Source organism: Haemorhous mexicanus, chromosome 2 (genome assembly GCF_027477595.1).
Source record: "Haemorhous mexicanus isolate bHaeMex1 chromosome 2, bHaeMex1.pri, whole genome shotgun sequence".
Lineage (NCBI taxonomy): Eukaryota > Metazoa > Chordata > Aves > Passeriformes > Fringillidae > Haemorhous > Haemorhous mexicanus.
This window is the reverse complement of record NC_082342.1, coordinates 107,469,971-107,483,195: the sequence shown is the minus strand read 5'-3', so window position 1 is coordinate 107,483,195 and position 13,225 is coordinate 107,469,971.

Genomic DNA, 13,225 nt, shown 5'->3' with positions numbered 1-13,225 from the left:
CCTTACATTTCCAGGGAAAAGGAGCAGAATGTCTCCTTGCCCTGCTAGGTGTGCCCTGACATACCAGATCGCTGTGGTGCAAATGGAATGCAAACAAACAGCAATGCCACATGCTTCCAGAACATCTGAGGCTTCACCTGCTAACTCCTGTAATTACATTAACCTTCCTTGCAAATACCTCCAGCTGGTGACTCAGTGCTATTTAATGGTCAGACAAAACCTTCAAGTGTCTTTTTGTCACCTTTTCCTATTATGGTCTAAAGTTTACTGCAGAACTTTCTATATGAAGTCTCTAAGAACATGTTTTTGAACAATGCACCCTCACATTTCTATCCTTTTCATAACATTAAGTTGTCTCTATTTTTATTATTCCAGGGGAGAAGGGCATCTGTTTCTTTCTCACTACTGATGGAGCCATGCTTTGACTGTCAAGAGCAATCAGCTTTAGTGTCTGTGGCCTCCAAAAGCACAGACCTATCCCTTTCTTCAGGGATGCTAATGGATATTGTATCCCATAGCTTTTTCAGTCCTTCAAACAATAGCTTCCTGCAAGCAATAGCAATGGAGAGAAACAGCAGAAGAGTGAAAAGAAATGAGAAATAAATTGTTTATAGTAGCAGAGGGATTAGTTGGGGGGGAAGGATCTTAAAGTTCCTACTTTGTGACTATTCCTCATTAAGATTCCCAAAGTCTGCATTAATTTTTCGGAAGCTAAAAAGACAGCACATTTCAGCCATTTGTGGAGGGGTTAAAATAAGACAAAATGCAGTAATTATCTTTTCACAGTATGGTGTATTGCCATCTTGTGGCTGGTTTACCTATACCATGCTGAAAATGCACATAAGGTAAGTGCAGTTTTCTTTTTGCAATCTTATGTAAGTATAACCATTTAAGAAATGTAAGGGAGGTTGATTGCAAGTGAATGAAGTATCACATAAACTGACAAAAAGCTCAGATAACCTGAGTACCATTCCATCAAACTATTTTTCCTTTATGTGTGGCTGCTGTTTTTCTCAACTGTAACTTGTATATTAATTGCTTCACTTATGTCCTTCTTTCTTATTTTTTGCATTATGTTCAATTAAGTGCAGTTCAGTGACATTTTTTCTTACTTTTGCCTTTTATTACATTTTGTATTTGATTCTGAAAATAAAAACTCCAATCAGATTCTGTGAAATTGCTGAAGTAAATTCATGTGACCAATGAGTAAAATAATCAGCTAAACAAGCATCAACAAAATGCAAAGATAAAAGCTATATTGCAACAGAAGTCTATTAGTTACATGTTTTACATGTCCTCCTTATTAGAATGATTCTTTCCTCAGGTATATCTCCAGAATACCCTCCAGAATGCCCACATAATAAATATCTGCACAGAAAATAAATACAATATTTTAGGGGAAAAGGGAAGAGATCTCGGCTCAGTAAAATACATCAGGCCAAGACATGTCCTCCTAAACAGCAGTAGACTTGGGCTGATACTTTAATGCTTTCCTGGGTAAAGGAAATCTCATAAAGAGATCTATGTTGATTATGAAACTGTCCTGCTTTGATGACAGTGAGAAGAATAAATGACAAAGTGACTCTTAGTGGTTTCATCATTCCTTTGATCTCACTCTCTTTCATAAAGATGTAAATCAGATAAAACAAAATCAAGAGAAAAAACAGTAGAATCAAGTGAAGTTACACTGCTAATAGATAAACAATAAAACAAGATAATTGCTCTCAGTTACCATTTAACAATCTCCCTTAGAAAATCTTCTGTATTTTTAAGCCTTTCACACTTATTCTCATATTGCCTGAATTTTAATGCTCAATATTTAAGAAACCTGAAGTTTCTTCAGTCTGAAGAAGGTGACACCCTCATTTGACCTGCTGCTTCCAAAGGTGGCTGAAGCAACTTCCTTGAATAAAAGTTGTGAACAATTGCATACCTTCAGTGTTCACATGGGGATTTCTGGGGGGGAAAAAAATTAACAACCAAAAACACCCCTCAGATCCAAGCTCCCTCTTTCCTGTGGTCCACTCCACAGTTGGGGCCAACTGTTTCCTAGAAGAAACAAGAAGGACCAATTTTCACAGGCTTCCACATGAGAAAGATGAACAAACAGATGGCAGAACATGACCCTGCCATCAACTACTGTTTCCCATTGATAACTGTTGATACCAGCATGTACTTGCTAGAGCAGTTCTTAGACAGTCCTGCAGTTGCAGCACACAAAGCTCACACTAAGCAAAAGATCATCCAGAAAAACACTGATCTTCACAGGAAGCTGAGATGAATTACTTCATTTTTATAGTCCTCTGCCCTCCGTTTTGCTTCTATGGGAGACTGGAGCAGAGAAACAATCATAATGTTCATTTGCTGGGAAGGAGAGAAAAAACATGGAACTGATTTCCAGCCATAGTTTCTCATTCAACTGTGTCACTTACAGCAGGCCTTCTTCCCATACCCCCTTCTCCATCTTTGTGGTGCAATGCAAGTGGTTTTGCCCCAAACTCTAACAGACAACTGTCCTGTCTGAAAAATAACCTGCCAAAATGAACTTGGCTATTTTGTACCTGGTCCCTTACGTAACTCATTGCTCACCTACTTGGGCAGTAGAAGAGAGAGAAGAGGTAATCCTGCAGCAATTAGCCATGGGAACAGTGAGTGGGTGGCAGGTAGAACCTGCTTCCTTTCATGCTGAGTTCCTGAAATGTACATCAAGTTTCATCTGTAGAGTCCTTCTTCCTTTTTTCAGTAAGTGTTACCATTTTCAGAAAGCATTAAGCTTTCAGAAAGCTCTCTCTTGAAGAGCTCAGGCCAGTTAGGACTGTGTACTGCAATTTGGGCAATACAGAGCTAGAAAATATCTATACATAAATAGGAATTACAAAATTGCCTTGGCACTTTTCTCTAATGAATTTGAACGTCTGTTTTGAAGTGTAACTGTACATGTGTAACAATTCCCAGGGTTCTAACTCTATTGCCTGAACAGAGCAAAACCAGGTCCTTCCGTGCTAAAACACAAGTCCCACAGGATTGCCAGTTTTCCCTAGATAAGCAATTAATTCAGCAGGTAGCAGCAGCAGACACTGATGTGCCCACACAGTGGGTTGTGTTCTACATAACAACCTCTAAATTTCACTCTCAACACTTCAGATGATGAGAAGGGGAGGTGAAGCAGTTGGCCGTACTGAATTAACTTGTCTGTGTTCCAGGCGAACCCCCGATTGCTGGTGTTAATAAAACAGAGAGCAGAAGGTGGCCCTCAAACTCTAACTTTACTTATTTTCTGATAGTCTGCAAATATAAAGGGCCCCAGTCTAGGCAAGAAGAAGACACAGAAGCCTCAAAAATGAGCAAAACTATAGTTCATATTTTCTTCAACTGTGCTGTGAAATGCGAACCGGTTGGCAAAATGGATCAGCCACTAGAGTTCAACAGAGCATGGCTGGGGCCCTGCAGTTATGTTCAGTTTAGCTATGAGTTGTGCTGGGAGGCATTATGTATTTAAGTTCCAAGTACAAGATGATGACACTTGGCTTTTCCTAGAAGCTGACAGCTGCAGGTAGTGGCAGAGCCACGGGCTGTGATGCAGCAGTACTGTCAGTGCTGCCAGTCTTGTACAGGGTGACTGCAAGTGCTTAGAGGTTTGTTCCTGTTGAGTTTCAGCATTTCTGCTTTGTATTTAGAGCAAACACTCCTCCCTAGATAACTGCAAGTAGGATGGCCCAGGAGCTGCAGGGAGCCCTGAGAGGAGTGTCTCGGGACACATAGGAATTGTCATCAATGACAGAAGGTACCATTCATAGGAAAGTGTGAATTTGAAGTACATGTCATTTAAAGATGTCTCATAGGAAAAAAATGTGCCTTCATGTGGAGTTACTAATTTCTGTCCAGAGGGTTAATCACTAGATACTATGTCTGGATAATATAAATGCCTTTCTTGATAAATTAAACCTTTGAGTTCTGTTTATGGTGGTGGTGGTGGTTTTTTACTTTGAACCATATTAAAGGAAAAGAAGGTATTGATTGGACCTGACAGGTGGTAAAGGAATTTGTCCAGGCTGCAACCTCTTCAAGTCTAGCCAGTTTCAGCTTTCCTGTTTTAAAAGCATTAACCATTTGCTCTGGGCCTGGAAGTTAGGGAAGAGAAACCATGGAATGCAATGAAATTACTTTACTCTCTGGGAGGCAAGTGGAAGGAGATGAGGGTTCTAGTAATGATTCAAAGTTGTTACCATGTCATCTCTGATGCATATATGAAGCTAAGCACCCTGGAAAATGCTGTACAAATCCTCTGTAGAATGCAGTGTTGAAGCTCTCTCGAGAAAATTGCCTACACTAAAATCAGAGCTGAAAAGCATCCAAATCAAATAGACTGGGAGAGGAAATATCATGTAATGAAAATAGAAGAAAAAGCACCTAAATAAGAGGTTTAATTCAAAATCATTCTTGAAAAGTAAAGCTATTGGAAAACAAGGAAGGAGACTGCAATCTCAAGGTTTTCATTAAAAACAAACTAGAGATCATGAAAGCATTTTTTAGGAATCAGAGAATATCTGTGTTAGTTGTACTGCTAAAACATTAAAGATGAAAATCATTTACAATTATGGGCATTTTAAATGCTGTACTTATATATAACACTTTTTAGAAACAATGAAACTGATTTTAGGTGCATTAACCTGAGCATCTGAAATGCCCTTGCAACATCTCCTGAATCTGGGGGGGTTTCTTTCTGAGCTTCCTCAAATGTTACTTCAGCCTTGAAAAGAAAATCCTGACAACAGCAGAATATTTTATATATAAAGATTGTTGAATCAAGAGGAGAAGACAGGCATCACAGTGTTTTGGCTTATGTGTAGAAATTCATTTTTCTCAAGATCAAGTCTGGCAAGGCAGCTGTAAAACTCTGTTGCTTCTAACAAACTCCCCTGATCTCTCCAATGAAAAGTTGTATTTTTTCAATATTTTCTTGATGTATACTTTATGCTAAGATTCTGCTGATAAAATGGTTGCATAACAGATGCAGATTTCCTCATGGTACACTGGAAGAGATGAAGTGACAACACACGGGTTCCCACAAAGAATTTGCACCCAAATGATGTGTGTCACTTTTTATTCCATATCCTTCATCCCACCACTCCTGCCTAGATGATGGATTGGACTCCACTCCTGCTCCAATGATGTGTGTCATGGCTCTAGCTGCAGTGCAAAAGTAAGACTCCATGAGCACCTGTCACTTTTCTTAGATTAGGGTTGCAAAAACTACCATGTTACATGGCCTTGATTGTCATTCAGTGTGAGCAGAGCTCCATTATAATCTAAACTTACAATTATTATAATTTGGTTATGATAAACAAAGCTGTGAAATAAAAGGTTAGCTTTACATTATTTGTCTGCTTCTTGAAACGACACTTACTGCTGCTGGAATTCCATGTTTATCACATCCCACAGGCTGCCAAGCCAAATCTGCCCTAGTTTGAAAGAAATTATAAATTCAAATTGGTTTATGCCAGTCCTGACAACTTCACCAGGAATCTAAAAGCCCATGTGGTTGGCAGCATCACCAGGAAGAGAGGTTTTGAGAGGTTTGGAATAGAAATCAAGTGAACAGGGCTGTAGGTACTAGATAATGCAGTAAGGACACCCATCCTTCCTCTACTGAATGTTAATGGAGGGGGGGAAGCATGGGAAGGATGATAATCACTGGAAGCTGCAGATGTGGTTCTGGAGAGATAAATGGATTTTGATTAAAAATCAGGATGCATTTTCTCTTTTTTTTTCATCTTACTGTTCAACGCAGAATGACCCTTTGGGTGCAATCCCAAACCCTGCTGAATACTGCCATCAATTCAGTAGACTCAGTAAGACACTTTCTAAATTACTTTATTCCCTTCAGAAGAATGCAGGCAGTAAGAACACTTTATGACACCTTGGTTAAGTCATGAGTATCTCTAGTCACACACAAATGGAGTTCCTTGAGCCCGTATGTCCGTTTTATTTTAGCAAAACAAATGGATTTCCTGAATGCAATAAGAAGAAGTTAAGCTTTAGCTCCAGCTCTGCATGCTAATACCAGGCAAAGAAGAATCCATGTTTCCAGACAAAAATGTAAACAATAAAAATTGGGGTTTTTTTTATTACATCATTAAGCCATCCTAATTATATCATTATAATGTTAACAACATTTATGGAATAAGCAATTCAGGACACAGTCAGATCTGAAGCCTTTCCAGTCACAGTCAGGAAGAAGAGTTACACTTATGATCTAACTTCCCTGAAGATATCATGATCCACTGCCCAGTTATCCTGTAAGAAAACTGCATGTCTGCCCTCAGATTTCTAGAGTTTCTTTCCTTAGTTTTTAACAGACTGTACTTTAGGAAAGGAATACATCTGAGTCTGTTTATTTACTTCAGCCTTTAAATGTCCAGGACTGTGCATAGTGACTGTGGGAGGAGGGAGAGGGGAAAGTCCATCCCGCAGTCCTTGGGAAGCAATCCTCCAGTTGCTTTGCAGTACAGCCCCAGCTGTCCATGTTGCTCTGAGCTCTTTGTGCCCAAAGTGCAGCACCTTTCAACCAAGTCCAGTGGTTTTGATATGATACTCAAGTAGGGCTGCTAACCCAGAACCCACCTCAGCTAAGGCTAAGATCTCTGCCTTCACAATAATTTTGAACTAAAAAGAACAATAAACACCTGTTTCCCCAAGCCAAATGGCTTTCCCATGATAGAAATCTATGTTGCTACATCTTGGTGGCCTTTCAGTGGAGTTCTTTGACATCTCTTATGCCTGGCTTCTATCCAAGGAAATCAACAACTGTTCCCTACTCAGCTCAGGCTTCCTAGCCCATGGTACGAACATCCTCCATGGTGCTGACTTTCTCCAACATGTTTCTTTTTTGGCTATTCCTCAGTCTCTTGTTGCACTCGGAAACACAAAAACTGCCACAATGTATCAGGTTAAATGCCAGTTTAGCCCAGAACATGGACTCAACAGCACTTATTAGTCAATATTTCAGGAAACAGAGGTATCCCATGATATAAGAGAAGTACAGTGAGAATATAAATGCAGTTTTCCAGCAACTAGCTGTTTAGGAGCTGATATTTGGGAATTTTTACTGGACCACAATGTTTAATACTCTGAAAGTTGATAGTTTTTATATAATCTAATATCTGGTTTTTAATCCTTTTGGCCTTTTCTTGAAAAAAGTGCTATGACTTAATTTTGAATATTGTACAAATACTTCCTTTTGTGTTGGTTTGGTTTTTTTTTTAATTCACTGTTGGTAATATCATTGGATATCTCCTCAACCCCAAGGACAAAAAAATTGCATGTAAGAATTCCCAATTCACCTTCCCTAAACCATTTATAGTACTATAAGCTTTTATCATATTACCTTCTCATCCATCTCTTTTTCAGACTGGAAAGCTGAAGTCTGTCTTTGCTGTTGTGTGTCTTTGATCACCTTGCAGCCCTTCTCTATTTCATCTCCAGGTTTCTTATACCTGCCTTGAGGCTGCTGGGGAAGAACTGTACACTCCTTCAAGCTCTGGAAGCACTGTGAATTTATGCAGTGACGTAAGAACATTTCCTGGGTTTACTCCATCCCTTTCTCAAAAATTCATAGTGTTTCATTTGATTTTTGACCTGCCAAGGGCATGGATCAGATGTTTCCAGAAATTTATTCACAGTCATTCCAAATTTATTTCCTGGTTAGTAATAGCTAATTTAGAGCCTGTTAATATGTATGAATAGTTTGAGTTATTTTTATTCCATTTGCATTACTTTGCACTTATGAGCATTAATTTTCATTTGTCATTTTATTATCTAGTTACACAGTATTAAGAGATTCTGCTACAGCTCTTTGCAGTCAGCTTTAGATTAGACTGTTTTGAATAATTTGTTATCAGCTGCAATCATCTCAATGCAGTATTTATTCCCTTTTCCAGCTCTTTCCTGCACTCATACTTTCTATTCTCTGCACCATACACAGATTTTTCTAGAACATGGTCATCGCCCCCTTCTCAGTCCTTTTCTAGGCTTCTCCTCAGAACACCATGAAAAAAAAAGATGCTCCTGAGTCTCCCATTCAGTTAGCACATCTACAACAGGCTGTCTGTGTGGGATTCATCCCACCTAACTTTAGATGGTGACATCTATTTCTGAGCCAAGTTCTCTCTATAATCAAATAGAGAGGAAATAGGCAGTGCTACAGTGGAAGTGATCCAGCTCTAATGTAAATGTCTAAAATGCATCAGATGATTCATGTCCTAAAAGTGTTTATTCCTCCTCATTGACTCCAAGGGAGTCTACAGTGAGTGGAACAGATGCAGATTATCTACGTCAGAGGCAGAGATATCATAAATTAGGTGAGAAGAATCCTGCTTTTCCCACGCAGATCTCACTGGACTGCAGCCACGTAATTTTTCTGATGGACTAAAAATCCAAGAATCACATTTTTAAAGACCTCAAAGCTGGAATAGGGGAGGACTGGGCTTACCAGAGGTCTACAGGGCAGCACCTTAGTGATTTCCCACACAGGGAAAATGCAGCTTCCTTTGCCCTGTGTGTGCCATGTGGCAAGGGGCCCACGTGTAGCCAGGAGCTGGTCCAGCTGGATGCAGGCTTCCCAGAACAGAGAGGGCATAGCTGTACACACACAATGTTTCACATGCCCTGTCCCCCCTTCCTGCATTATCCTGGCTCCAGAATACCATCAGAATGCTTTGATTTTCTGTTTTTTCCTTGGAAACATGATTTGCATCATTGCATCATTTCTGTGGCATCGCATCTTCCACAGAAAGAACAAGCTTATAATGGATATGTGTGCTTCAGCTTCTCTGTCTCATCTTACTCACCATCCTTTCCATTCCAAATCACCTGTCACAACCATCAAGAGTCATGCCTGCCAGGGCATCATTCACTTGCAGCTTTCAGCTTGTTCCCTCCAGAAATTAATGGCAAAAGCTACATTTCTAAAAAAGCAATGTTCCCACAACAGTCCACTGAGGGAGCTAATATAATCCTGAGACACTTGCTAAAGTTACCTCTGAGTACCTCTTGTTTTACAGACAATAATACAAAGGAAAAGTGCTGAATTCATGGTGTACAAAAAAAAAAAAATAAAGAAAATATACAAAAAAATCTTATTCCTTTTCCTTTATGCAATATTCAACAGGGCACAAAAATCCAGAGAGAATCTTGCTCTAAAGCTTTAAAATGTTACTGCAAATTAATATGCTCTGGCTAAGACCCTTAAGCAACTGAACTACTCTGAAAACATAGCTTATAAAAATACTCGTTCTTCTGTCAAGGAAATATTCACAAAACACAGCCTATAAAGAGTCTTTAATATTAAAGTTATTTCTTTTATCTCTAATTAGACTACAAGGCAATCTTCTGACCCTAGCTTGGATTAAATACTGTCTCAGGTGAGAGCAATGAGGCAATAAGTGTATTAGACAGACAGTACTACTGCTTACCTCAGGAGAAACAGAAGTATTGAAGATGGCAACAACACAATCCTTTATTCCTTTTTTATTTTATTATAATCTTCTTCACTTCAGCTGAATGTGGAAGACCCATATCCTCTCCAGACAGAAACCACTGGAATTGGCTTGGAATCCTTGCCTAGAGACTGGTGAGTAATGCCAGCCCAGGAATGGCAAAGGAGAGCAGCTGTTCTCCCAAAAGAAAGCTTGAAAGGATTATTTAAGACTATTCCATGATGAAAAGGACAGAATATCATTAATCTAATTACTTAAATTTTAATCTAATATTTAACACAGACATCCTGTATGTTTTTCCACATGAGTAATGGGAGAGACTTTTCAAAATCACTTATATACTCCCAGAAACCATCAAAGCAATGAGATAGAAAGCTCTGGAATTCAGTGTAAAGCCCTACCAAATGCCTGATCACTAAAACTTTAAGAAACTATGATAGGGAGATGAAGGTTAAGCAAATATAATGAGGTATATAGAGAAAAATCACATGATTGCTGTAATTAACTGTTACTGTATGAAGGTAAAGTTCTTCTGTGCCCAGCAGTACAATGTGGATGTCCCAGCTGGGTGCTCACCTCTAGTCCATTTTATAGTCAGTGGAGAGAAACCAGATATTCTGGGGTATAATTATTTTTTTCTTAAATTAGACCCTTAAATTATGACACATCTGTGGAAACCCCACATCCAGAATCCCATCTTGTGAGGAGGCTACCATCCCTGTATTCCTACTGCTCATTTTTATTAAGGCATTTTCTAGCTATTATTGAATGCAAATGACGTGGCTCAAGAGCCTTATTATTTATCTACTCATTCAGAAAATCTCATTGAGCTGCATTCTTGTGTAGCTGCTTAGGACCTGCACAAATGCTAATGGAGCACTCTTATGCTTGTCTGAAATGGATTCCTCTCTGCTACATAGAATAGTTTTCCATGGAGCTTCTTCTTCCCCCATAATTATTTTTTATCTTAGGAAGTTAGCAGACTTGCAGCTACAAACTTAAACTTTGGCATTATGTATATTTTATATACATAATATCTAGAATAAAATATATATGATAAATACTCTCCCTCCTTAGAGGCTGTTTCAACAGTCTGAGGCCTGGCCCTTTTGGCAGCTCACATGTGTCATGTGCCCCAGGGGCCAGGCTTCACAGCCAGTATTAACAACTTTAATATATGTAAATACAAAAAAAAAAAAAATTAAAATTTTCCTTGTTTCAAGGGAGGCAACTGAAATCTAAATTGAAGTAAAGGCATATAAGACAAGATTTAGGAATCCTTCTTTTGAGTTTTTGAAGATTTCACTGTTACTAGGGGTTTTTTTCCTGATCACACAGAGGCTGCTTTTCAGACATTGTAATACAATTTACAGAAGTGGCTAAAAGTTTTCTCCATTTTGCCTAGCAGGAAATGCATTCATTTCATTTTAAGCACTTAATTCTTGAGTGTTCAGAATTAGCTACATCAGATGAAGTCTTGGAAAAGTTCCTTTTAGCTACAGCAGGTCCAAATTTCACCCCAGGCTAGATTTTCAGAACTGCTGGTTCCTGACTCAGAGAGATCAGTGGAAGTTTCAAAGGCTCAGAGAAGCAAAAAATCTGGGTCTAGATATAGGAACCTCGAGCAGAGCAAAAGCAAAGGCATCTCAGTTCAAGCACTACTTTTGAAAATTTGCCTGCACATGTAGGAATTTATCATGTTCAATGATCTACTCATGATCTGCCCACTGGGCTGCAAAGCCTAACCCAGGAGATTTCTATCCCAGTTACAGCTAAGGTAAAAAGCCAAAAATGGCTTTTTTATCAATACAGCTCTTCTTGTAATTTGAGTTGCTCATTGCAGCTTTGCCTCATGCAGGCCAGACACAGAGGGAGGCGGAGGATCTTGACAGAGATCAATAATGTAGTTTAGACAAGGCATTAGGGGAGCGTCTGTCTGCTTTGGTATCTCCCTCTGCCTTTCCAGAGGGGATAATGGGCTTTGACATCTTGCCAACCCTGCCATCCTGGAGAAGAGTTCATTGCTAGTTCAGCTCTGAGTGTCTCCTGTTTATCTACCATCAACCACAGCACTCTTAGGAAATTATTTCTGTCTGGTATTTCCATCCTGAAAAGCTACCTTACAATGCACAAAACAGTATTCTTACTTGCACAGCTCATGGTGATCTCCCAGGAAATAACTCCTGCATTTTTCCCCTATGCATGGGGCAAACAAGTAGGAAGCTTTCTACCTACTCTAAGTATGATGCGTATTTTTATTTTACTTACTCCAAATATTTATTTTATTTTTGTGTTTCTTGACTGTTACATATTAAGCAGCAATCTTCTGATACAGCTATTTCCCAGCAAAGGGAAACCAGAATCCATTGAATAAATCCCTGATGAAACAAAATGCTGAATTTTCTGTATTGTCTCCTGGAAATGGTTTTCAGTGAGCTTGGGAGAAAAATAGTATCAATAAAATCAACAGCAGATGAAGAAAAAACTAAGAGGTGAAGTAAAGAACTGAGAGAGAATTTTTCTGGTGAGGCTTGCTGACAGCAAACTAAATCAAAAATCAGGAAAAATTCTTTATGTCACAGCATGTGCAGGAGGAAAACATTCTTGCAGAAGTACTTTAAAGGTGATGGTAAAGAAGAGAATGAAGGCCAATTCCCCAAGAACAGAAAAATTAAATGAAGAAAAACAGGGGCAGGTTTGGACAGCTAGGTCCAGATGCCCAAATAGTTTGGAAGATGCTGCATTATCAGTGACAAGCTACTGTGGAATCTTTATTTTCTCTGCCCTCCCCAATGCTCTTCACCTCTTATGTCTTGTGACCACTTCCAGCACCTCATTTTAATAATCACCAGGACCTCTTTGTCCTGCTGTGCCATTTCACTTGTTCCTGATATTCCTGGAAACCCTGGGAGCTGTAAATGCCCACCCAGGCAGGCCTGCTGCAGCACCAGCAAGACCCTGGCACATACCTGCAGCTGCAGCTGCCCCGCCAGCCTGTTTCCTACATGCTCAGAACATCCTGTGTAAGGCAGTGTGCTGCTCCATTCTGTCATGCTTTTTCCATCTTGATCCACTTTTATTTCAATCCCCCAAGAAAATTGCAAGGGAAAAAAAATTCTGCTTTTACAGTTTTCCTAAAAATCTTTTTACTTCTCTCTGTCCCCCGCTATGCAAGACCTTTGCTGAGTGACTGATGTTCTTCTGAATATGGCTTTATACTTCCTCCGTTTATGCATAACTTTGTCAAAGCTGGTGTGTGCTTCCTCCCAAAAACTCCTTCTATTCTGGTTTGTTACCCATCCTCCTTCATGGCATTGAAACTGAAGTGAGTTATTTAGGGCAGAGACACTGTGTTTCCATTTCCATTACAGAAAGCTTACTAAGTTCTCCATGACTATAAAATAACAATTTTCCCAGCATGTTTAGCTGGGACAAGGTTAGGGGGCTCCAGAGAGGCTGGTCACTTCAAGTCTTGCAAGCCCTGCTTCTGGATGGTGTCATTCCACAAAGCATTCTTTCAAATGAGAATTTTGGTGGCTGGGTGCCAGAAAATTATGCAATGTCTGTAAAATGTGAGGCACAGAATAGATTAGTACTTTGTCTGTCAGCTGAAAATTTGGGTTATTTTCATATTCTGGGATGAAGGTAGTTCAAAGAGACTGCGAAGCTGCCACAAACATTCTGTTGCCGTTTGTCTGTTCTGAGCTAATGCTGAAATATCTACGGCA